The sequence below is a fragment of the Geospiza fortis genome, unplaced genomic scaffold (assembly GCF_000277835.1).
Source record: "Geospiza fortis unplaced genomic scaffold, GeoFor_1.0 scaffold55, whole genome shotgun sequence".
NCBI classification, from domain to species: domain Eukaryota; kingdom Metazoa; phylum Chordata; class Aves; order Passeriformes; family Thraupidae; genus Geospiza; species Geospiza fortis.
In genome coordinates this window covers 8344364-8369244 of record NW_005054308.1, presented here as the reverse complement: position 1 = coordinate 8369244, position 24881 = coordinate 8344364, and the positions used below count along the sequence as shown (strand labels likewise).

General features: G+C 43.7%; 1 long non-coding RNA gene across 1 annotated transcript; it reads right to left on the bottom strand.

Moving 5' to 3' along the window:
- Positions 1-2188: 2188 nt before the first annotated feature.
- On the bottom strand, positions 2189-18211 carry LOC115947651. Its single transcript, XR_004081520.1, has 4 exons — positions 18163-18211; positions 9977-10112; positions 7983-8084; positions 2189-2260 (listed from the first exon to the last, which is right to left on the bottom strand). It is a non-coding gene; the product is annotated as an uncharacterized LOC115947651 (long non-coding RNA).
- Positions 18212-24881: the final 6670 nt, after the last annotated feature.

Below are 24881 nucleotides of genomic sequence, written 5' to 3'. Positions count from 1 at the left end.
TCCTGAGCAGATGACTTTGGAGCACCAAGATCTTCTCTGGCATGGTCAGAGCTGCATTGAAAGAGACACCTGGGGTGGGGCCCTGATGCTGAGCATGATTTGGGGAGTGACAACTCATCTCCCTCGGCATCACTGAGCAGCACTCTGTGGACACCAGGTGAGAGAACTGGCAGGCTGGGCCAGCAGAAACACAAAAGCACCTTGTCCCTGTGCCCCCCTCCCAGAAGCCAAGGCACACACACCCTGCATGTAGGACAGTCCAGCTGGCCTTCACAGACCACCCCAAAAAGCCATCTTGCTGACCCTCCCTCAAGCCTCCATGCCAAACCCATTCATACTGAAATGATAATAGCTGACAGGAATCAGTTTAGTTTGGCTAAAGAGGAGGCCATCCTAAGGAAAAAAATATGGTTCTGGAGGCCCACCCAAAAATGCAAAGGCTGGACTCTGTCTGAGAGCAGAACTTGGCCTCCTGTCTCCACTCCCACAAAAAATGCTTGTAAATGTTATGCTCTTTGGGCTGTATTTTTTTTTCTTCCCTGCATTAAAAACTGAGTGAATTTAGTGCTTATAAAACCAAGAGGCTGATAGCAACTGGCTAGAACCAGAAGTTAGGGAGACTGGAGCATATCAAGCAAACAGATCCTGCACATAGAAGTATTCAGAAGTATGCAGCTGCATTACTTATTCCCAGTCAGATTATCAAACAGATTGATTTCTGAGTATAAAAATGTGATGCCCAAACCACAGGCCTTTGGAAGGAAGGGAAGAGGGGGAATGTAAAGATGTCTGTAGGTATCCACATCTATAGATTTAGAAAGAAGATATATTTTCCCTCTCCTCCATAATTTGCAGCTCTGTCCCTCCCTGCTGCCCCAACCAGCAGTGCCCAGCAAGCCCAGCAGAGACAGATGCAATGCTCAATCACATCTCCAACCCAGCAAGGCACTCAGCCTTTGGAGAATGAGTGTCCCAGTGTGGGGACAAGATGATTTCCCAGGACACCCAGCCCCACGTTCCCCTGATGCAGAGCCATATGGACTCCTTTAGCCATCAGCACTGAGGTTGCACACAAATCCAAACACTTTCAGGAAGACTTGTACCAGAAACACGTGCCTGAAGTGCCAGCATTCCTTTCAACAAGGCATGGAAGGCAACGGGTGCAATCTGCCAGTAAACCCTATGGAAACACAAGCCTGTGGAGCTGGCTCCCTTAAGGGATTTGAGCTGTTAGTTTTAATGGCTTGAATGGGAGGTTTTTTTCTAACAAAAACTGGATCAGTTTTATTGACTTAGAGTGAAATGTTCCCGTTTATAGCTTGAGATTTCTGCTAAAAGATTTAAACAACCTTAAAGGCTCCTCCTCTGCTCCCACATCCCCAGCTCTGCTCGATGCATCCCCAGGTGACTTATTCAAACATCAAGGCCTCCAAAAGCTCAGTTTTGGCCTTTCAGGCTCCTCCTGGTACCATCTCCTTCCTTGCTGCACAAGTTTCCAGAGCATTTAGCTATCAGCAGGCACTTGTGCTGTGCTGGTGCTAATGAAGCTCTTCCTGAGCCTTTTTCCACCAGGTCCTTGCTGCCAGCTGGTCTCAGCCAACCATCAACCAACAGCATAAGAGCCAACACAGCTTCAACTCAGCTTCTTCTTTCGACAGAGTTTTCCATTTCACAGGCTTTGAGGCCAGAAGGAGCCATCACATCCCTCATTCACAATTTTGCACCCCACAGAGCCTTTACCACCCCATGGTTTGTCACCACATCCACCACCATGGGTCAGACAGCAACAGGAGGGACAGCAACACCTTCAGCCCCAGCCAGGGCAGAGATCCAGCAGGTGAGATCTCCCTCCTTACGGGATCCTCCCCTGCAAACCCTACTGCATCCCTAAGGACACCAACCAACTTCCTCCTGGAGACAATTCCTTCCCAGCTGGATCCAGCAATCACTGCAGTCCATGTGCAATCTCAGTTGCTGCTCCTGCTCTACAGCAGCAGTGTTAGAGCAGCAGACACCCTCCCTGAGGGCCATCCCTTCCTCAGGTGCACACTTAGCACCATCAGTGTTCATCCTTCTTTTCAGCCCACAACCACACAAGGACTTCTGCTGCTCAATGCAACCTCACCCGAGTGCAGTTGGACACACATAGCTCTCACCTTATTTATCTGCTTCCAAATTGTGGAGAGACTGAGATCTTTATGTTCTTTAGTCATCTGTGCAGCGCAGACTGGGATCACAGGTTGCCATTATTAGGTAGAGCCTGGGAAGAGAGGAGACAGGAAGTGAACAGAAACATTGATGGCTGTGGTGGCGGCTGCAATTTTAATCCAGTGACTCAAGCTTGGCAAACAGAAAGGCTGCAATGTATTAAACTGCGAAGAGTTTACAAGAGCTGAACATCTAAAATATAGCTCTGAGAAATTACTCCTTAAAGCAGGCAAGCAAGAGCATCATGAACAGAACCAGGAGAATATTGTTTTCACAGGAAACACTCCGTGGGTGTGTTATAAGCTCTGTTCTTTGGCCTGTCACCACATAATTTCTGCACTTCTTGTATTTCTCTCTTTTCTCATAATCAAGCACTGTCCTGTGATACAGCAGAAGTGCATTTACAGCTAAAATTACAAAAGTGGTCCATTATGTTTTCTAAGGTAGTAAAAAGGCTGCAGTTTGTCACAGCTGTCTGGAGCCCCAAACACCTACAACTGGCAGAGCTGGGAGCCCCTTTCTTCTGCCCTGGCCCAGGCTGAATCTCTGTATGTGTGCATACAGATTAAAGCTATGTACAAACAGATCTTTTAGTGTTCTCTCTGGGGGGGAAAAAAAAGCAACAAACAAAAAAGAAAATTTAAAAAAGTGGTGAAGCAAGAGGTCAGAGCATTCCTAAGCACTTATTTCAGAGCAGCTCTGCTTCGGCTGCTGCTTCTTGGCTTCCCACAGTGGCCACACCAGTTTTCCTATCTCAGGGCAGGGGGAGTGTGGTGAGTCGTCTCCAGGGGGCTCTTTCCAGAGGGGAAAACTCTCAGCATGTCCAGCAGGAAAGTTGCAAAAGGATGGGAGAGGAGCAGCAGATCCTCAGGGCAGAGCCAAGATGAGAAGCCCAGGAAGACCCAGCCCTGTGTTGTTCCAAATCAACCTTTTCCCTTGGAGGCCTCCCAAATTCAGCATGTAGATACACCATCCCCTTACCTCTTCTTCAGCTTCCCCAGGGAAGGAGGAATTTGGGGACAACAGGTAGGGATAATCCTCAGGCAGCACTCATGCTGCTGCTAAACAAACTAAGCTCCACCACCAAGGAGCACACATCCCTTCTGCACTTCCCAAAACTTTTATAAGCTCAGGGCTCTCAGCAAGAAAGCCCAGGCCAGGCCCTATTTCAGTTAATTGTGCTAATTGTGTTTCCCCCATGTCAGATGTGTTAAGGAGTGCACAGCCGTGGAACATCTCCAGCAAGGGGGAGGTTCACCCAGGGTGTTGCTGAGTTGTTTCCATCTCACCAGAAACCACCAAGCAAAAGAGTCTGGAGGGAAATTTGTACGGAGCAAAGGTGCCATGGATTTTTGGAAGCTCCATCTAGTTTACACTGGGGTCATAACCCTCCCCTTCAGAAATGGTTGCAGAAGACCCAGGTCATGGTTGAACGAGACTCCCACCACTAAAACCAAATGGAAAAAAGGCAGATCTCAGGTCACACACCCAGTGGGGTTGGGTTCAGCTGCAGGACACATGAGAGAGCAAATGACTTTCTGTAAGGTCCTTTCAACCTCAGGTGCAGCCCCACTTTTGCAGGTGAGGCACCTGTGTTGTCACCCTTAAAACACAGGCAGGGACTTGTATGGGGGGAGAGAATTTCAATCTTCTCACTGCAAATGCTGAGCTCTGAGAAGGTCTGGGTTCAGGCTTGAAGATCAGTGTGAGTGGTATTAAATAATCCACATCAGTCTAATAAACACCTACACTACAAGGGAAGACAAAGCAGTTTTATGTTATTAACTCAGGGTAAAGAGGTTATATCAGAGCCTGGTGGGCAAAGCTAAAGGTGGCACTGCTGGTGTGGGCACAAAAGAGTTTCACTGATTCTAAGCTGCCTCAGCTCACTTAACAAAACACATTATTTTTCCCCTGTGGAAGAAATGAGGGTCTTATCTAATTCCAATAACTGAGTTGCTGGGCATGGTGCAGCTCATCTCACCATAGCTGAGAGGAAAAATAAGCAAGGAGCACGCCCTGCAGAGCAGAGGGGGCTCATCTCTCTGTTAGGCCTGCACGAGCCTCAAGATGGAAGTCTATTCTCATTTGAGGCCTTTGGGTGCTTGTATAGTATAAATATTTACTAATAACACAGAGAGAGTGAGAGCAGGAGAATAGTCATTTTTCTCAGTGGCTTAGGGTTAAGTACAGGGCAATGGCATCTTAAATCCAGATGTTCTCCTTTTGGGATTTGCCCACGAGGCATATTCTCATGAGATTTCCCTGGCATTTTGATTTGGATAGTAGCAAGCACTTTTAGCCCAATGATATCATGAGCAGATGACTCAAAATGCTCAAGGATTTTCTTTGTAAATTCCAGCAGTTTATTTTATGACTAATGCAGGGCAGAAACTTCTGCAGATTTCATCTTCCCATCCTTCTGTGTTTCTATTTTCAGTTGGTTTTAAAGGATTCTGAACTTGTCCTGCTAGCAGAAGATTTATTTAAATTTATATATTATATATAAATACAAATATTGCGTGCACATGAGGGTGTGTGGGAGCTGTTCCCAAGGTGCTGGTGAAACGACACATCCTGATGGAGGTGGAGCCAGTGGAGATGTTGGGGGCTGCCCCCTTGGAAGACAGGGATACAATAAACATGGGAACGTCCTTCCCATTGCAATTGCAGCAGGCCACAATATTTAATGCCATTTTACCACCTGTGCTTGGAAGAAATGGCTCAAAAGTCACCGTTTTTGCACCTTTGGCCAAACCAGCAGCAGTTTCCAGATCCTTTCAGTAAAATGCCCTGAATGTGGCAGGGGAGGGTGGAAAAGATGCCCTCGACCCCCCAGCTGTGGGGGCAGCAGTGGGGAGGGTGTTTGAGCACCAGGCAAACACTGGACACCAGCAGCAGAGAGAATAAATCCAGGAAATTCACTGGAGGTGAAGCTGGGCTGCCTTGGCCGAGGCAGTTGCACAACAGCATCAATTCAAGGCTTGCACAGGGGTGATTTTTCTCTCTGTCCAATTCACCAAGGACTTGCACGCTACTTTGGTGGATTTTCTGCACAATTACAGATTATTGCCATGGTAACAGATGCATCACATGACAACTTTGTTACCTCAGAGACAAGAAACAGCTGCTTAAAGAAACAGGCGTCCGCCAGGAATGGGGATATTCATTTTCTTTTTTTTTTTTTTTTTTTTTTTTTTTTTTTTTTTTTTTCTGTTGGCTTCATAATGTTTTAGAAGTCCTCTCTGGTTTTCTCATGGATGCAATTTCCATCATTTGTATAGTTAAAAATGTTTCAGGGCATCAACTGAAAGTTTTTTTTCTCCTACATCATATTTTTGCCTCTTACTAGAAATGCAGTGTGTGTCTGGAGAAAAAAAAATAGAGTTCCTGTAATTTTGGGAGAAACAAAATGGTTTTTTTATTCCTTCATAAGCATCTCTCTCTAATGCTGCCATTTTGTTTTTATTAAGTTAAAGACCACTGAAGCATTGCTAATAATATTATTTGAGAGAAATCCCAGATCCCTTGAAGTTCATGCTACTTTGCTTTTGGTTTGAGGGAGGCCAGAAGTTCTCTCTCAGGCCATATTCCCATATTCTCCAAAGTCAGGGCCCTCTCTGCCCCAGATACCTCCAGAGCACCAGCCACATGTAGAGAGTTTAACTGGCCAGGGAAACCTAAGATGACAAATTCTTGTGTAGTTCAAAAATTATTCTTTACATTTTTGAAAAAAATGTTCAGAGACATCATTTATTGCTAGCTCATTTTTTAGGCAATTTTAAATCAAAAGGCCAGTTTTTAAAAGCTTCACCAAGCAAGCCAGCCAGTTTGGATTTTTTATTCCAGTTGCCAATTTATTCTAATTGTTCATGCATAAGGAATAACGAAACCTTGATTTTTTTTCCTGTTCACCTTGGGGAGCGCAGTGGGGCTCATTCACTGACTGCACCAGACATGGATGGCACAAATCATTGTCCTCAGCCCAGGGCTCAGCCCTGGCCCCCTGGCAGCATCTCCAGCCCCCATCCTGAGCATTCCAGCCTTGCCCATTGCAGCCCTCACCAGAGACCTGCAGCTGCCTCAAAGTCACCCCATTCCCCAGCCCCCAGTGGTGTTAATTAAGGACCTGCCGGAGCTCAGACAGCCAGACCACTTCAGCCCACAGTGAATGTCTGATTAATTAAAGGCTTATAATTAACCTTCATGGCTGGAATTTCCCAAAGACCTTCATGGGCTGAGGTACACAAATCCCATCGACCTCAACGGGAGGCTGGAATCAAATTGGTTTTGTGCCTTGCTGGGGATCCCCCCGCACACCAGCAGAGTGAAACGTTTCCCTTTCCTGGGTTTGGATGTGTATTCCTGGGTTTGGATGTGTTTTCCCAGGTTGGGATGTGTTTTCCCAGGTTGGGATGTGTTTTCCCAGCCTTGCAGAGCTGCTCAGAGAGAGCTGGAAAATGAGTCCTGTGCAGAAAACCCTGCTGTGCCCCTCTGTGCCACCACCAGCCCTGCTCACACCACAGCTTTGCACAACCAGAGCTCGGAGCCGGCACCAACTCTGCATCCAATGGAGCTTCTCCAGATTTATCCCACCACAAAGGGGATCAAGAGTCTCCAAACAGCCCCAGAAGTAAAAAACTGAGGAAGAGAGACACATCAGACATGAGAGAAATCGTGACTTTTTTTATTTAACTGTTTTGTTTTAAATTTTCTTTCAGGAGTCACATTTTTTCCCCAAAAAATTTTAACTGGGAAGTCACCTCTGCACAGGACATTTTTGTTAATGAAGGCCACTGCCTTAATGTGGTTTTCTTCAGTTAAATATTTCTGGTAATGAAATTCTGTTGTACAGCTTAAATTAGCACTGTAATTTTTTGCTATAGTTGTTTTTATTTGACCACATGGAGCTCAGTGACTTATAACCCAGTCCCTCAGCCTATTTTTAAATTTCATGTGGACCTTTTCAGTCATTTAGTAGCTTTTTTTAGAAGCATGAGAATGGAAAGACCAAACAATGTTGCTTTATCATTGAGAGCTTTTGTTTCACATGATCACACTGAAATGAGTTTGTTCAGCTCTCAGCCCAGGCTCTGTGGAAGAAGAAATCAATTTTTTTTAATAAAAAGGCTCCCAGTCTTGTAATTTCTGGTTCATGCTAGCCCTCCGTGGAAGATGTCATCATTCTTTGATCCAAATCTTGGTCCAAATGATCCAGAGGACAGCAGACAAAACTGGACAGCCCAGTTATTGCAGGCTGTCACATCCTGGTGGACACAGGACTTCAAGGCTTTGCATCCTTCATTCCCTGATTTCCCCCTCTCCTCTCTCTCAGCTGTGGTAGTGCAACTGATAAACCAAGAATGAGAAACCCTCAGGTGAGGCAGGAGTGATGAAAAGCTTCAGGACAGCACAGAGATTCCTCTGACATCTGCACTCCTGATCCTAGAGATCAAGCTGTATTAATCTGGCTTTGGAAAACTCCGCAAGATCTCACCAAGGTGCCACTTTGGGTATTTTCTTCATCATCCCACCCCCCACTTACTTGTTAAGACCAACAAACATTTTTGTTTCCACTTGGAGACAAAGGAGCAGGGGTGTAGTGAAGGGAGAGAGGGATGCTCTTAGTCCTTCAGGGAAGTAGAAGCAGAAAATCATCTGAGAGAAACGCCCCAAACTTAAACAGGGCATTAGGCAGAATTAACAGACCAGACCTCCAAGCCATCAGAAATTCCCAGCTGAATAAAAGATTGATTTCAAAGACTCAAAGATACCTCAAGGCCAGCATTTCCAAAGAAGATGGGAGCTGATTGGAGCTGAAGCATTCCTCTTGTTCAGTGCATTTGAGTGAGCGCTTTAAGTCTCCAAAGATTGAACTATAAAGAGAAATTAGTTTATTAATAATTCACAGGCTCCAAGAAGAAAAAAAGTCAAAAGCATATGCTCATGAACAAAGCTGATTTTATTTTCCCTGTTTAGAATTGAGGAACATGTAAAAAATTGGAGAGTGTCGAGCTCAAAAATTTAATTCAGGGCTTTTTCTCTTCCTTCCCTTTAACCCAAGCAAGGATATATTCCAACTTCGTCATGAGCACTGAAAGTTCTTCAAATCCCAAATGGTTTATGTGAAACATTAAAAGCACACTATCATCTTCAGCTCTTTAATAGTTTAGGACGTTTTCATGGCATAGTTATTATCCAATAGCTCTTAATTGCAGCTTGTACGTTTCAAGACAACACGTTCATGGACTGGAATAACAGAGATTTTAGACTCCCATTCAGCATCATGCCAAAGCACATCCTTACTGTAGATATCTCATTGAGTCTGGCACTTCCCTGTCCCACTTTGCCAAGTTATGAAGTCTGTAACATTCATATGCTTAAAATCAATCATGTTATTCCTAATTCTGTGCTTGTCCCTTATAGTTTTGGTAATTGCGTGATTTTAGGACACTAGGTAAACACAAGAATTGAAGAATTCAATTATTAAAATTCACTAAAAGACAGCAATAAGGGGGTTATGAATTTTAAATAAAATGTTTTCCATTGCCCAATGGAGAAATTACAATAAGAGCGAGGTGGACATCACAATTTTTGCCACATTTATTGGAATAGTGGTTCTTCCTCTAAAAGTTCTCATTTCCCTCTATAGGAGAGCTGAATATTGAGTATTTTATCCCAAAAAGGGCTACACAATTAGATATTACAGGGTTTTTTTCCCCCCAGTCTCAGAAAAAAGACTCATACCATGACCCAACCTCAACAAGGAAAATACAGATTATGAGTTCAAATTACATTACTAATGTAATGTGTCAGTCCCGTTTGTTTCTTGGTTTCCATTCTATTGAATCACAGTATTACTGCTTTTGGAAGGAATCTGATGATAAAGAAAGCCACCTCCCAACAACAGAGGGGGATGATAAAAGAAGAGGCCAGCCATCATCATCCTGAAGGAAATAACCAACACTGGAGCCCTGGAGCAGCTGTGATTCCCACGGGACTCTGCTCTGAGTCAGAACCCAGGCTGCAGCTGATGCTCATCCCCCTGGATCCCACTCACAGCCAACAAACTGTTGTTCTCAGAATATAATACTTTTAACCATGTGAATTTTTTCCCCCAAAGATAATTATTTATTTCACCTCTGGGTGAACCAGAGTGGAACGTGTTCCAGAGCAGCACTAGAAGAATGTGAAAAGCTCATATAAATTCCTTGTGAGGTGATTTGCCTTTCTGCCCTTCTCTTTGTGAGAAATGTGTGGCTGGGAGACAGAGATCTCTGTCCTGACAGCAGGTTCCCCACAAGACACAGAGTTCAGGGTGCACAAAGAGCAAAGCAAAGCAGGTTTAGCTGCTCTTGGCTGCTCAGAGTTGTTTCCTAATACTCTGCATGGCTCAAGCAAAGGATTAGGCAGTGATAGGTGAACTGCAAGAGATGGAGGTCCAAATTCTGGAGTTACTATTTCATCCTCTCCCAGGCCAATTTCCTCTTGGCTCCAGCTGGAGTCCTTGAAATCCAGGGAAGTTTTGCCTGACTACAGAGTGAGTAATGATTCCAGGAATCAACATTTGGAGATAACACCAAATTGACTATCTTTGCTAAATTAACTTTCCTCCTAAGGTCATCTCTGTAACACTCGAGCGCACAATGCGTTATTTTCGAAACGAGCCGGTCCCTATCTGTTTATCATCAGGCCAGTACACGAATTCCTGATCATTTCTCCACAAGGCACACATAATTTGAGGCCATTAGGCAGTGCTTATCCATACCTCCACTGGGCAGATGTGTTCCCTGGGAGCGCTTGTCCGGGGTCTGGCAATAATAACGCCGCACGGGCAGGAAAATCAATCCCAACAAGTTTCAGAGGGACCCTTCCAAAGCTCCCCAGCATGTGACAGAGGGCTGCTAATGAGAGGGAGAGATCACATTCATTGCATGAGTGACAGGTGAAAGGGAAGATTAACGTTAGCATACACCTGCTCTTTGGTGCCCCAATTAAGACCTCCTACTGTCAGCGGTAACATAAGATGCAAATCAGCCCGTGCCCTTCCCCCTCCTCCTGGAAGGTTGTGGCAGGATTTGGAGTTAAATACAATGAGACAAGAAATGCAAAATCTTGAATGCCTTCCTTGCTCTGCAAACCTTTTGCTTGCCTCCTGATTCTGCCCTTTGTGATCCTTTTCCTGCCTTTTCCTTGTCACCACTCACCTGATTCTTCTCACCTAGAGAGGGGAAATGAACTTTTTCAGCAAGGGATCCCTGCCCTGGGGCCAGTCCCAGGGACAGACTGGAAAACCCATGATTTAAATTGGCAATACTTATCCCTGCTTTAAATTTGTTTGAACTAACCTTGCTCGGGCCACGGGAGGTAGAGGAAATGGGTGGAAACATCATTGAAGGAGATATGTGGGATGGAGGAGGGGGTGGCTCATCAGCTTATCATGGACTGGGTCTAAGGAATTGCTTTTGAGGCAATATTTTAATGCAGCATTGGCAACCCATGCTGGAATATTGCAAATCCATGAGTAGCTCTTGTGAGTGCTTTTCCAATATGTCCATACTATCCCATTTTGTCTCCTCCTAGCGTCCAATATTAATCAAATATTGCTTATCTGATGGAATTCCAGCTGCCAAGGTATTGTAGACTTCTCAAAAGCAATTGTCCTTTCAACTTTCTTGTAGCTGTTGCATGAAGGGACTAGTCCAGAAAGTGCAAATCCATTCCAATGGGAGAGAAAAAATTAAACTAATTTGCCCCCTTCCCTCCTTAAAAAAAAAAAAATTAAAAAAAAAATCCCAAGAGGTTTAAAAATTGCTTTTTAAAATAGGTTAACATTCATTCAAACTGGCACTAGCATTTTGGGTAGTTTTTGGAGAGCATGCCCCTGTTTGTCCCGCCCAGCCCAATGGGCAGAGGTGACCACGCTGTGTGGCAGGCAGACAGCCAGGGCAATTGGCCTTTCCTTCCTCCTCCCAGCTCTGCTGGCTGTTGGAAAACATGCATCAATTTGTTTTTCTCCCTTCAGGCAGAAAATAAAATTGGCAAAAATCTTCCCAGCAGGAAGCCAGGAAGCCCTGTTTAAATTTTCCCAAGGGGAGGGGGCAACTCAGCAAAGTCAGTATTTTCCTGCAAAAAATTTCAATTTGCGTAAAGACAACATTTTATTAGAACAATTTATTGATAGGAAACATCTAGAAATCCCATTCCAGAGCTTTATTGGCAGAGAAATGAACTCCTGCGTTTCACAACCTCAGATTCTTTTCTCCTTCAGCAAACTGTCAGCTTTTGACCATTCAATTAAAAACACCCCAACCCTTCAGTTTGTTGGCCTGTTGCACTTTCTATCTGGGGTGACTTAGCCCAAATCTGAAACAATTACACACACACTAAGTCTTTAAAGCTCTCAAAACACTGATGCATAGGAAGGGAATATAATTCTTGGGACACTCTCTAGTTCATTTATCTCGTCTGGTAATCTTTTGCCAATACCCATAGACAGGAGCTGAGTGGAAAGCAACAGCTCTATGGCTCAGTTTCTCATATTCTTACTGATGCTGAAATTAAAGCCATGAAATCCCTTCTCCCAGTGGTGTTGTGAGAATAAATTCTTCAGTGGCACTAAAAGGCCCTCAGATATTAATGCTGAGTGCTTGCAAGAGTACACAGAAAGATGGATGGTGTTTGTCCTCAGCCCCCAGAAACCATTAAGTTCCATTGCTCTGCAAACCTCTCTGATGCACCAGCTCTGCTTCTCGAAGCTCTGTGCATCCAGTTGTCCTGGCTGGAGGGGTCAGATTTAAGGAAAGAGTCAAAGAGATGTTTTGGGGAAAACCTATCAGAAAGTGAGGACACAGCACAAGCCTCATTCAGCTGCTTTACCCCAGCATCACCACTCCAGAGTTATGGACTCCTGTGAAGATGTGCAGGTGGAAAGAGGAGAGTTTACAGTGCCTGTCTTGGGATGAGATTGGGATGCACAGGAAATTTCTGACTACCATTTATGCAGGGACATGGGGGAAAAAATTGCATTTATGTATTAAAGGATGTTAATTTGCTCAGAGTAATTTTCCATAGATTTTATTGATTGATTTCAGGCTTTGAGGGTTTAACTGCCATGTCAGCTTGCCCACTTTAATTTAGCATGTGGATGACTTATAACAACAAGCTGGTTTTATCACTTGAAACCCTTCCTAATTAATGATAGACAAAAGAGGGACAGAGAAAACACTCTGGGTGAACATATTACTTTCCCTTCTCTTTCATCCTGGAAAAGCTCCTAAAACTTGTGAGCTTGAGTAAATTATTTGGAAGACTGTTAAATACACAGGCACAGCAGCAGCAACAACCGTGCAAAGTTAATAAATCTCACAGAACTGAAATTATTGCAATAAGGATTATTCCAGATTTAGAACAAGAAGGATAAATATCACTATGAAAGATCTTCATCAGTGTCTTCAGCCTCATCATTTCCTGTGGCTGTGATTCAGTTATTAAACTGTACACATGCTAGGGGAGAAGTCAAATTGCTACAGAATGAAAAAAAAAGAGGGATTAAACCTGGCTGGGATCAAACAGGGATGCAACTGTTCTGCCCCTGGCTTAGCTCACAGTGCTGGGCAATGCATCGGACACCTCCCTGTTTCATTTGTCCATCTGTAAACTGTTAAAACAATTCTCACCCCAGCATCCAGGAGAAATCAATCATCAGGACTGAGCTGAACCAAATAGCCATTAAGTTCTTGGATGGAAGACATAATAGGAACACAAATATTTTCACTTGAAGTGTTATACTGCCCTCAGTTAGGCTCTGCTGGTGGTGACGTTGAGCTGAGCACATTCTCCTTGCTTTCAGGACAGGCTGTGATTTTCAGAAGATTATATTGCAGCAACATTTCCTTTATCCTCAGCTCCTTGTGAGGTTGCACACAGTAACTGGCATTGCAAAACCCCAAAGTTTTAATTCAGAGACAGCTCTGAGCACTCTGCAAACAGAGCTCCAGCACCTGTTTGGAACCTCTCACCTTAGAGAGACCCTTGCCATGAGCTGCCCTTGTCCTGCCCCTTATTGCACATAATCAGCACTATTGCCAATTCCAAGCACCTTCCATCCTCTAGAGCAGTCAGGACGACACTTCACAGTGAGCTTTGAGGCTCTTGGAAAGAGGAATAGGCTTGCATTGTCCCCATGCTTGACCTCTGGTTTTGGTCCCACTTTGAACCCTACTCCTGAAACCACTTGGATCTGGGTTTTCCTTTGGTTTTCTGAGTGACAGAAGCAGCTCTTGTGCAACCCCATGAATCCAGCAGCCAGAGCTTTGATAAACGTCCTGAAGTAGTGCAAAGAGCAAGTTCATTCTAAAAACAGGCAACACCATCAAGCTTGCTAGAAAAAAGAAAAATAACCAAATTTGTTCAATATGGAGACAGACATGGAACAGAGCCTGTCCAGAGCACCTCTTGGGGGCACATTTCTTCAGCAACTCCACTGCATCCTTCCAGTGGTTGCCCAAAGAGCCACGGCAGCCAGAAAATACAGAGACTGTTCAGCAGAATTTTTTCCACAGATAAAAAGATTTCTGAAATTCTAGGAACATTCTTTCCTTTTTTTTTCTTTTGTTTTGTTTTGTTACAAGCTTCCACTCTATACTGAAATATTCCAGACTTTATTTTCAATAAATAATGCAGAGAGAGTAGCTTCAGATGCAGCTGGAATCTGAGCTGAGAGCTACAGTCCTGATGGCCCTGCCCAACTTTCCATCAGTGGTGTCAAAGATCCAGAGGCTAAAAAGAGAGGGAAATGAAAATCCTGCCAGAAGTTACCCCACTGCCCCTTCTTCTGCTGGCTCCCAGTGCAATGTGTTCCCAGACATCAAACTGAAACTCCACATCTGCCTGTACTAAAGGGTGTTTTCCTTTCCTGTGCACTTTCAGCTGCACAATTTGCATTAATCCAACCTGATGATCATTGTGAGGCCCAGCCACAAAGCACAACACAATGTATGTGATGCTGTCCAGGGTCGGACCAGGCGTTTTTGTTCAGAAATTTCCTTCCAAACGCTCAGGTTTGGCCATTTTTCAGTGGTGGTCTTGGCACAGAGAAGTGACAGCATGTCATTTATCCCTGAGCTCAGTGCCCTCCCCAGCTCTGCACGTGCCCAAATTGCTTGTGGAGCTCCCATTGGTTCTGACAACGCTTTCAATTTACCAAATGTTTATGCGACTCTGGGTTGGAAAAGGATGGAAAAAGAGTCCAGGCACATCACTCTAAATAGATCTGTGGGTAACACTTTAGCTACACATTGAACTTAGATTTAGTAGCATCGTTATTGCATGTAATGTTTATTTTATTAGGTTTATTTTATTAGTGTGCCCACAGCAGAATGTAAGCCTTGTCTTTGTCAACTCCAAAGGCACCCCACAAGAGGCTCTGAGTAGAAAAATATGGTGCAGTTCATTTTTTCCTTTGGAAAAGCCAAGCAGATGCTGATGAGTGGATAGTCACAATAAGTGTGTGTTTTGAATGCACTATTAAGCTCTGAAACTCAGCTGAGTTAACTTGGTGGGAAGTTGGGTTTAATTTGATCCTGTCTCTGAGTGTTCATAAAATGATGCAATTCAGCTTTAACCAGATGAGTGGTATCATCAAAATATATTATTTAAATCCCACCCTCTCAGCCATGTAGCCAAATTGGAAGAAGTGTCACTTAAGTATCTCCTTCCAGGCCAGGAAAAGATCAGTCACACTTTAAATTAAGTGTCTCAAGTAAGGATTTAATTTAGACTTAATAAGACAGCGATTGTACATTAAATACCATTGGGTTATTAAAACCATATTCATTGAGGTTTTACAGCTATGTCAGGACAATATGCCATAAATGGAAAAACTGGTAACAAGACACAGTTATTGATTCTGACAACATGTGCTAGATAGGATGCATTCATATGTTCAATAAAAATAAGATAAACAAGCATGTTTTCCAAAGTCTCCATGGATGCCCTCACCAAAATGTCAGACACTCAGAAGCAAGAGCAAAATTATCCTCCCTAAAAGTGCCTCCCTAAGAATGAGATTTATTTTCCCTATTGTTAGGGAAACTGAGGCATGGAGAGGGCAACAAAGGCATTTTCTTAGGGTTTGCCAAACAGCTTTTGGGAAGGCAGAGATTTTTGAACTCTCCTTATATTTCTGCTGTGCTTTTACCACAGGACAAAGCTGGTAAAAAACCAGGGGGGATCTGAACAAGGAGAATTCAAAGACATCCAATCCAGCCAAGGACACCAATGCCCCCAGATGTCCCAGAGGACAGGGCTGGCAGGGCAGGCCTTTAATGAAGAGGGAGTGTGAGGTCTGGGCAGACCCAGAGCACTTTTTCACTTGGGATGAAGAAAGCTCAAAAGATCCTGGATGCTTTAGAGTTTATGAGCAGGGAACTGGCAACACCTCTGCAAATCCCAGGAATGATTTTGTATTTGCATATATTCATTTACACACAAATATGCATTTCTATGACTGTGCATGTATAATACATGTATGTGTACAAGAGGACTTAAAGGAGGGACTTTCCCACCAGAGGAAATCTTGGAAAAGAGAATGTTTCTACCAAAAAAACATTTCCTTTGCTAACAAGTTTCTGTATTCCCCTTACTGTTATTACAGACATTTGTGCTTAAATCAGAAGTCCCAGCCCTGCCTCTCCTTCCATCTGAGCCTACACAGATTGCATAATCCTCTGTTTGTGGCATCATCACACGTTGCTATAGAGATAGAGAAACTTCTGTGATGATGATGATGATGATGTCAAATTGCTCAGCCAGATAACACCAATATTGAGATAGAGGAGGAGGGGGTCCATAAACAGAAGCAAAGCATCATCTCCAGCAGTCAGTAAAGAGGAAAGGTAACATTATTTATAGACCTCTAAAGATAAACAGATGTCAGCTCCAAACAAGCGTGACTTGAAAGCTTTCTCTGGTGTGAAAGTCCCCGGCTCTGCTCCCATTTTCAAAGGCTTTGCTTCATCAACATGACTTCTTCAATTGCTCCTTTATTCAATGGGCTCTACAAATTTGGGAGAAGTTATGCTGCTACTGCCATGGGAATGTGGCAACCCCATGAATGCTGTGTCTGTCTCATCTTGTGGCTACGTCTGGAGATGGGCTGAGATCCCTCACTCACAGGAAATCTATGTGGCTCCCTTTCAGGACTTGAGACAAGGTTCAGACTGGGATGTTCTGCTGTTCTAGCGAGCAGCTCCCAAAATTCCCAAGGCAGGGAGCTCACAGCCATGGCAGGGAGACAGAGTGGTGGGATCCTCACTCCTAAATCCATATGCAGATGTCAGAATTGCAGTTTTCCCTAGAAATGGAAATGTTCCTGGCTCTGTGAGGTGGAGTGCCCTGACTGTCAGGAGCCACTTTGTTCTGCAAATGTCAATTTGGGGAAGCAGATCTGATTTCTCACTTATATTTCATCTTGAATTTCTGCCTACATCCAAGTTTTCCTCGCAATCCAGACACAGGTTTACATGACAGTTGTACGAAGCTGACCTGAAAGACAATTATATTTTACAATTCCTCTGAACAGGAGCAAATGGTGGCTTGGTTCCTTTCCTGCCCAGACTGTTTAATTACTGGGGTGTCACGGAATGCCTGCACTGTAATAGAACTCCAGAGTGTATCCAGGTACCAGGGGATTTATTAACTTGCACTCAACACTGGCAATCAGCAGCCAGGGTCAGATGTGCCTGGTGATGATGACATCACCATTTTTGGCAGCTCTCTCCAACGAGTGTTGAGTGAGGTAATGTCCCCAAAATTAAAACTGACAGCAGGATTAATAATGATAGATTCCTTGAGCATTCTCTTTGTGCTCCAAATTGGAGTCCTATTTCTTCTATCAGAGATTGCCAAAAGATCATCACAACCCTTCAGCACAGCAGCAGTAAGGGACACCAGCAAGTGGCACTGGGTGAGGAGGTTCCTGCAGGAAGGTTTGGTCACGCCTGGGCACTGACTACTGTATTTTCTGTTGGAGATGGGCAGGTGTCACAGCACCTGAGCAGTTGCCATCCTCACAGCCATGCCAGCACTCGGCTCTGGGTGTACAGCTGGAATTAACTCACAGGGACGTGGCTGTCAGCAGCTGAGGGAGAGTTAAGAGGAAGGGAAGGCTCTGTGTCCTGCTGCAGTCCCTTTAGAAAACACCAAACATACCAGCTGGCCCACAAAACCTAGCCCAGAACATTCATGGGCATTTTTTAGATTTTCTGGAGCAGCTTGCAGGTGGTTTAGCCTGTCTGACACAGGGAGGTTCTGGCTATTTGTTTTTGAAATTTTGCAAGTTAAAGAGAAAGGAAGGGAAAGCCAGGCTGTGGCTGACACCCTGTGATAGAACTCCCTCTGCCCAAGACCTCAGCAGCCACAAACCAATGTCAGGAGTGCTGTGAACAGGCTAAACCACACTGACCCAGGGCAAACAGTGCTGACACCAGGGCACTGCAACCTGCATCTCTCTAAACATCTGAACTTGGCCTTCATTTTTTGCTCAGCTGAACACCAGAGGGGAAGGTTTTCCTGAGACATTCCTGAAATCTGTAACAGCAACTAGTAACCATGCCATCACCACAAGATCTCAGGGGGCACAATAGACTTGGGACTTTCTGTAAAAAATACAGAGACCATCCATGGTTCCACTTTCTGGGACCCTCTTCTCCCACTGCTCCCAATGCCTGGGCATTTTGCTTCCTTAAATTCTACTCAGATTCCTCTCTTGACATTTCTCTGTGCTGTTTTTACCTGTCCTGCTCTTTGCCCCCTTTGCCTGCACTCTGCACCGAGACCAACACAAGCAAACAACAAACCCTGAATACAAGTGTGAGCTTCAAAGACAGATTTCTTACACAAGTTTGCCAAACTTGCCAGAAGGAGACTTTAGAGATTAGCAAAGTCAAGTACCTGGGTTTTTCCTGTGATCATATTCTGTCACAGCAGCAGATGGAGGTGGCTTTGGTATTTGTAGCATCTATTGGCAAAATAAATCCTCCGATGGTCGCCAGGCACTAAAATGAAGAAATAGAAAGTACTGGAATTGTTTGGATCACAAACAGCTTATATTAAATAGTATTTACTACCCCTAATTGTTACCTTGCTCAGATAAAATCCATTTCATCAGTGCATTCCTTTGCCTGAGCACAAACTATAGACCTGAGCACTTTTATGCACTTTAAAATGCTGTAAAAGCATTTGTCTTTATGAGTAGGTGGATGGTACAGAGCACTCCCTGAGCACTCTTCTGAAAAAGGCAGGCCCTTGAAGGCCCTACAGTCCTTGAGTTGCTCCCATATTCCAGAGCAGAGCCATATATTGCTCAGTCAAAATGAAGCCATGGAAATCTGAAATAATGATGGAAGAAATGAGCAAAGTTTTGGTCATTGTTTAATTCGCTAAGAGAACAACCCCACCTAAGATTCCTTCTGCCAACTCTGACAAAGTGGCCAAAGATAAAGAAAAATATGTCTCAGAGATGGAGCACAGCTGTTAAAATAACAGTGAAGAGGAAAAAAAGTCCACAATAATTTAATTAAGTAGTTGTGCCCATTCCATGTTTCTCCCCCCAATGCTATTGGTGGCAAAACAATAGTTTGTCACCAGTTTGAAATTTTAATTCTTTCCTATACAGATGTTGCCCTTAGAAAGTCTTGTAATAACCTCGTAGAACTGCATTCCTCTAATGAGGATAAAGTGCTTTAGTTAATTAAACCTCACAACATTTCTGAAAGTGCCATACACTAAACATGCAGCAGCCTCACTGCAAAACACAGCTCTTCCAAAAATGTTTTTGTGGGTTTTGAGCTCTCCCATTCTTTATCAGTTGCAAAGGAACCTCAGGGGAAGGTTACGTAAAAACTGACAGAGGAAATGCATTGGAGCTGCTCTTATTAAAGGGTTTGGTGGGGTTATTTTAAAGCAAAAATCACCCTTTTATCAAAACAAAAATGTTTTGCAAAAATTACTTTGATTTCACGTGAGATTTCAGCAGAAAAGTTGGTGAAGTTCAGCGTGGACTAACTTGTACCTCTTAACAAAAGGGGAGAATGTGCAATCAGTCCAGACCCCAATCTTGAGGTCTGAGTTTCATATTGCAAAAAAACTTGGAAAGATTACCTTTCATGTCAGTGCAAAAGCATCTCAAAATTGCGAAATGTGGTCACCAGACACAGTTGTAGTTTTACATCTCCTTCTATCATCAGGCAAGTTTGGGTCTGGTTTATATTTCCCTTTCAGGTAGTGCAGTTGATAGTACAAGCAATTACAACAATAATGCCTCCAGTCAGTGCCTTCTTGTAAAAACCCCTTTCCATGGCTTGGATGTGTAACACAGCATGTAGGCCTCTGAATTTACTTTTTTAAGAAATAAGCATTCTATTTGCTGCCAGTGCTCTGCTACACTGCCTATCTTTGTACTCTGAGTAGGAAAATCACAAAGGTTTCATCTGAGACCCTTTAGCCAGGGTCAGAGCAGCTGGTTTGGGCACGGAGATTCATTGATCTGAGGACTCCAGAGAGGTTTGCAGTGGGACAGGTCAGCCCATGGGTTTGGATTTGGATTATGCAGGCTCTGATTCAGCAGATTAATTAAAGAACAATGTGGTATTAGGGGAAAGAGGGCATCTCATGCACTTACATGCTTGCTGAGATTCCAGACTCCAGCCCCTGAGTGGAGTTTGACTGCTGCACTTAAAAACACAGCAAGCAAGAGCTCCTCTAGGATGAAAAGGCGATGCAGAGGTACTTACAGGAATGAGTTTTGGCAGCCAGGATTCATACAGCCTACCGAGGAAGGTAACAAAGAACCAAGACCTATCCTTGCATCGGGTACCAGCTTCTCTCTTATTAACATTGTGGATCCTGTGGTGGTTTCCTTCACTCCCAAAACCACTAATTTAACGTACAGTACAGTCATTCTGTGTGGGGGGAAAGAGAAATTCTTTCTTCCTTCCTGTTGGAAAACTCTTTGGCAGTAACGCTTGGATTGTTTTCTTTGTAAATTATATTCATGCTGTTTTCAAGATGTTTTCCTGACTTTATTGAAATTTGACCAATTTAACGAGTAATGTAGAACTTGTTTCCATGTTAAAAAACTCTCAGAGCTGCTTGGGGATAATTATTAAAACTTCCATGTGTGCAGCAAGGCCAGTCACTTCTGCAAATAGAAAAAAAGAGGAAAAAAAAAAGCTCAGTCTGAAACAGAAGGATGTTGCTCTAACAATAGGCGAAGGAGTGCAAAACCCAAGGCCACCAACCTTTAGAGACCAGGGGCTGTGCTGGCTCCCTGCCAGGAGAATAACACTCACACCTGGCTTTCCTGCCAAGTTTCATTTCAAAAAAAGTTTTAATCACAGATAAGGGACCAATACAAAGCCCTGAAATCAGTGGAGAGGCTCACATGGAGTCTATGGGAACGTGACTCAGGCTCCAAAGCCCTGACCTCTGGCACAGCCACCAAACCATGCTCCAGACTCCTGCAGCTTCCTCAAATCAGTTTTTTGGGGGGACAGAGGGGCTGTGGTTTGCTGAAACCCCTGCCTGATGCAGGGATGTGTGCCTTTGGGGACCCTGTCCAGCTTGGATGCCAGCTTACATCAATTTACAGGAGCCCCACAAACCTTAAAGAATAGGATTTGCTCATTGTTTTCCCTGGTGGCTGGAGACAGGTTCATGGGGACACACAAATCTCTTTTTTTCCCACCCTACCTGCTCTAGGCTCTGAGAGCAGCTTTCCAGGCAATGCTCCTCTGCAGCTGCCTTTGAGCTCCTGCTTTCCCCACATGATTCCCTGTAACATTTACAGCCACCATTGCAAATACAAGAAAAATACAGCTGGAGGTTTGGGCAACCAGAATAAATGGCCAGACATCTAAATCAATGGCTAAACAAGCACATTTGTGAATTTATGGGCGCTCCCTGCTTTTAGCCACTTCTGTACGGTTATTTGGCTCAGCAGCTCTGAACAAAGCCCTTGTAACACTCCCATTTCCTCAGCATCAATAATCCATGCCAGCAGGGCTGGCTGTGCCACGCCATGGGTGTCACAGTGCTGCGAGCCAGCACCAGGTAACAGGGATAGAAGGGGTTGGTGCTGCTGGGATGGGACCCAGAGTGGCAGAGGAGAAGCTCTGCTCCCAGCAAAGCCCCCTGGCTTCATCCTTCCAGATGCTCAGTTGTGTAAAGCACCTTTTTTGGGTTTTTTTAAACTTCTTTTTTTTTTGACACCCAACACCAGAATAGCTACACCTGCCTGGCTGTTACTAATTCAGGATTCATTTCAGATGAAATTCATTAAACACCTTTCAGTCAAAAGGAGGGGAAGCCTCTCCAGCAGTGACTCATGGAAGGGGCTCATCCTGGCAGGATGGCTGTTCAGGGAGATCTCTCTCTTTCAGGGAGGTGCAGGATTACTTTTCAGTGCATCATAAAGAGGTGAGGGAGGTGGAGCTGACACAAAAAGGTTAAGCTTCCTTTTCCCAGCAAACAGAGCCTGGATTTTGCAAGGAGTTCAAAGGGATGGCACACACCCATTCACTTCCAGAGGAACTTGGCCGTTTCAGTGCCTTTGAAACCTGCCTGCCCTAATGCCAGGCAGATGTTGGCAGTGCCTTCAGCTTTCCCACCCAATTACAGTGCCCACCCCTCAGAGCAGGCAGCAACACATCTTTTACACACGTATGAGGCTCAAGGAGAGAATTTAGGGAGCCACCCCACCTTTGCAGCACTCAGCCATCGGGTTCACTTTAAACCTGAGCACAAAAGTAGGAAAACCAGGTATCAAAGCCAGCTGAAAAATGAAAAAGTCTCAGTCAGCAGTAAACCAGCAGCTGAATGTGCAGCACACCCTTAGGAACACATCAAGTAGCAAAAAAAAAGGTAAAGACATTGTTCTCTTAAGATTAAAGCAGCACACCTTAGAGTGTTTTTATTAAAAAACAGCACAGTTTCAGTATAAATGGCATTTATACATAAAAGAAGGTGATTTATTTACCCTCCTCTCCAGAGACGTGGGACAATGTGTTGGTTGGAGAACCTGGCCTGGTGCTTGCTTGCACTCCTGGCTGATGGAACAGAAGGGTGTCTGTGTCCAGATGTTTATTTCCTGTGCTTGAGTGGGAATGACATGGAGGGAACAAAAAAGGTTTGGTTAAACTAAGGGCTCGTGGGACAGTAAATGCAGTCAGGGATGGAGGAGGACAGCAGAACTCTGTCAAAACCATCACATCTCTCTCTATACTGAAGATTGTTCTGAATCAGTGAAATATTGGTAAACCAAATCATTCCTAGATTTGTCACCCAATACCAAAACAATTTTTATTTGATTTTTTTTGCCTCACCACAAGTTTCAGCACACAGCTTTCTTTGCAACTGCTCCTTGATAGTGTCACAGCTCTGGGAATTGCTGTGAAATTCTTTGTCCACTTACGAGTCTGCAACATGGCACAGCTCTTCAGGGTGAGGTTTATGAGTCCATAACCAATATTTTCATCATTCATGCCTTAAATGCACCATAAGCCCTTGAGAAGTTCAGACCAGGATGACAGAAATGAAAAAAATGCATATTAAATTGTTTGGGTAGGAAAAAATAGAAGCACAAACTTTGTACTTCCCCTAACCCAGAGTAACATAATTGCCTTAAATATTTTTAGATTATAAATTGTTTCTCTTGCAAGTACTTCAGAAGTATTATTCATGTTCATGGCTAGAGATGAAAGCTCGCCTTCATTAGGAAGAATTTCAGAACCCCCAAACACTAAAGAAAAGACTTTTGGGCAGGTCAAAACACAGTTTTAAAGGAAAACACAACCATGAAAACATATTGGGAAAAAAAAAATTATACAGACCAAGGCAGCCCCCTCCCCACATCTGTGGGTGGGAACAGATACACAAAGAATGGATCCTGGATCCCCAAGAACAATGTTTGATTTAAAGTAAAGAAGGTGGGAGCTGTTGGGGGCTCTTTGGGAAGGAGCAGGGAGAGTTTTGGAGAGTTTTTAGCTGAGATTCCCAACAGTTCTGCACATCCCAGCAGTTCTCAGCCCTGGGATCAGCCAGCCACACCTGTTAATTGCCCCTGATATTACTCCTGAGGTTTTGGGAGAATTTCCCCTCATGTTTGTGAAACTGGGTCACCTGTGAGAAATCTGCAGTAAGGAGTGCTAAAGGTGCACTTCAATTGTTTATTCTATATATCTATATACACACACACACATATATATATATATAAAAAATTGACTTTACAAGCTGCATGACAGGTTACTTAAGTTACCCGATATCATTTTGATATCATTTTTCTACTCCCAAGGCATTTCAAAGGTAACCATCTCACAAAATCTGACTTCTTACAGGCCGGGGAGCTTTAAATCTCTACGAGATTCTGGTAAGCAGAAGGGTTAAATATTCATTGCCAGCAACGCTTATGGAAATGCTGAGGAAGTCAGAGCCAGGACTAAAGGCAGATTTCAGAGGAATTCTCTAAAACACCAGCTACAAACGTTACAAAGTTCACCAGCACTTGCTGTCAAATCCAAGCTGCTTTTGGGCAAGGCAGAATCCTGCAAATAAACCATTTGCAGCTGTAAAAAGCAGTCCTGCTTGCTCCAGAGAGTATTCTGTCCAAAAACCAGAATGATTTACAAACAGTATCGTCAAAAGTGAATGAAAAGGAAATACAGTGCCTGTGAGAATAATTTTTGCACAATTAGTCCCGTTTGTGCAAATATTTACAGTCAATATTACACACACAGTCCCACTCAAAGGTGATGAATGTACTCACCATTTATGGTTTTGCACTGCCTTCAGGGTCTGAAACATTAATTGGCATGAGAAAAGTCCCGATGTTTATAAGCTTTTGGAAATGCTGATAACCTGATAAACAAAAATGTTAAGGCAACTTCAGGAGCTAATCAAAACCCTGGCAGGTTGGGGAAATGTCAATATTTACAGCAAGCAGCCTTTCATCAGTTAATCACTTTTAACCTTCATAAACTAAGATACTATAGAGGACTTCAGGTTAATGTATGAACCCTCTATTCAATTAAGGCATTACAAAGGCAGTTAGAGACAAATAAGGCTTCATGAAATGAAGTACAACTGAATTTATCAGGGGAGAAACAGGCCAGACAGGGAACAGAGAGCCTCAGCTTCAGTGTTTGAAAGGAAGAAGCGCTCAGTGTAATTCTAAAGAAACAGACTCAGCATCAGGTCCAAATATTTTATTTCACACATAAAGCACTGTACCCATACTCAGGCTAATAAAGAACAGACTTGTGCCAACCCTGGTGCATGCTTTTGTTATTGCATTATAGTTCATGAGAATTATAGTGCATAATTAAATAGAAAAAACTTGAACCTGGAATTATAAAACCGTCACCACAAACCAGCAATTCCACTTGATATGTATTAAGTCATTACTTTTTTTTTTTCATAAGGAAAGAAAATGGGAATCAAGGAAGAGGAAAAGGGGGGGAATAGAAGGAAAGAGAGAAAGAGAGAAAAAAATTCTTTTCCTTGTAAATCATTAAAAATGCATGAAGGTTTAAAGCATGCCAGAAACAGCCTGTGCATTCATTTAGGAGACTACGCACAAGAAAACTCACTGCATTAAGGAAAAAAAAAATATATTT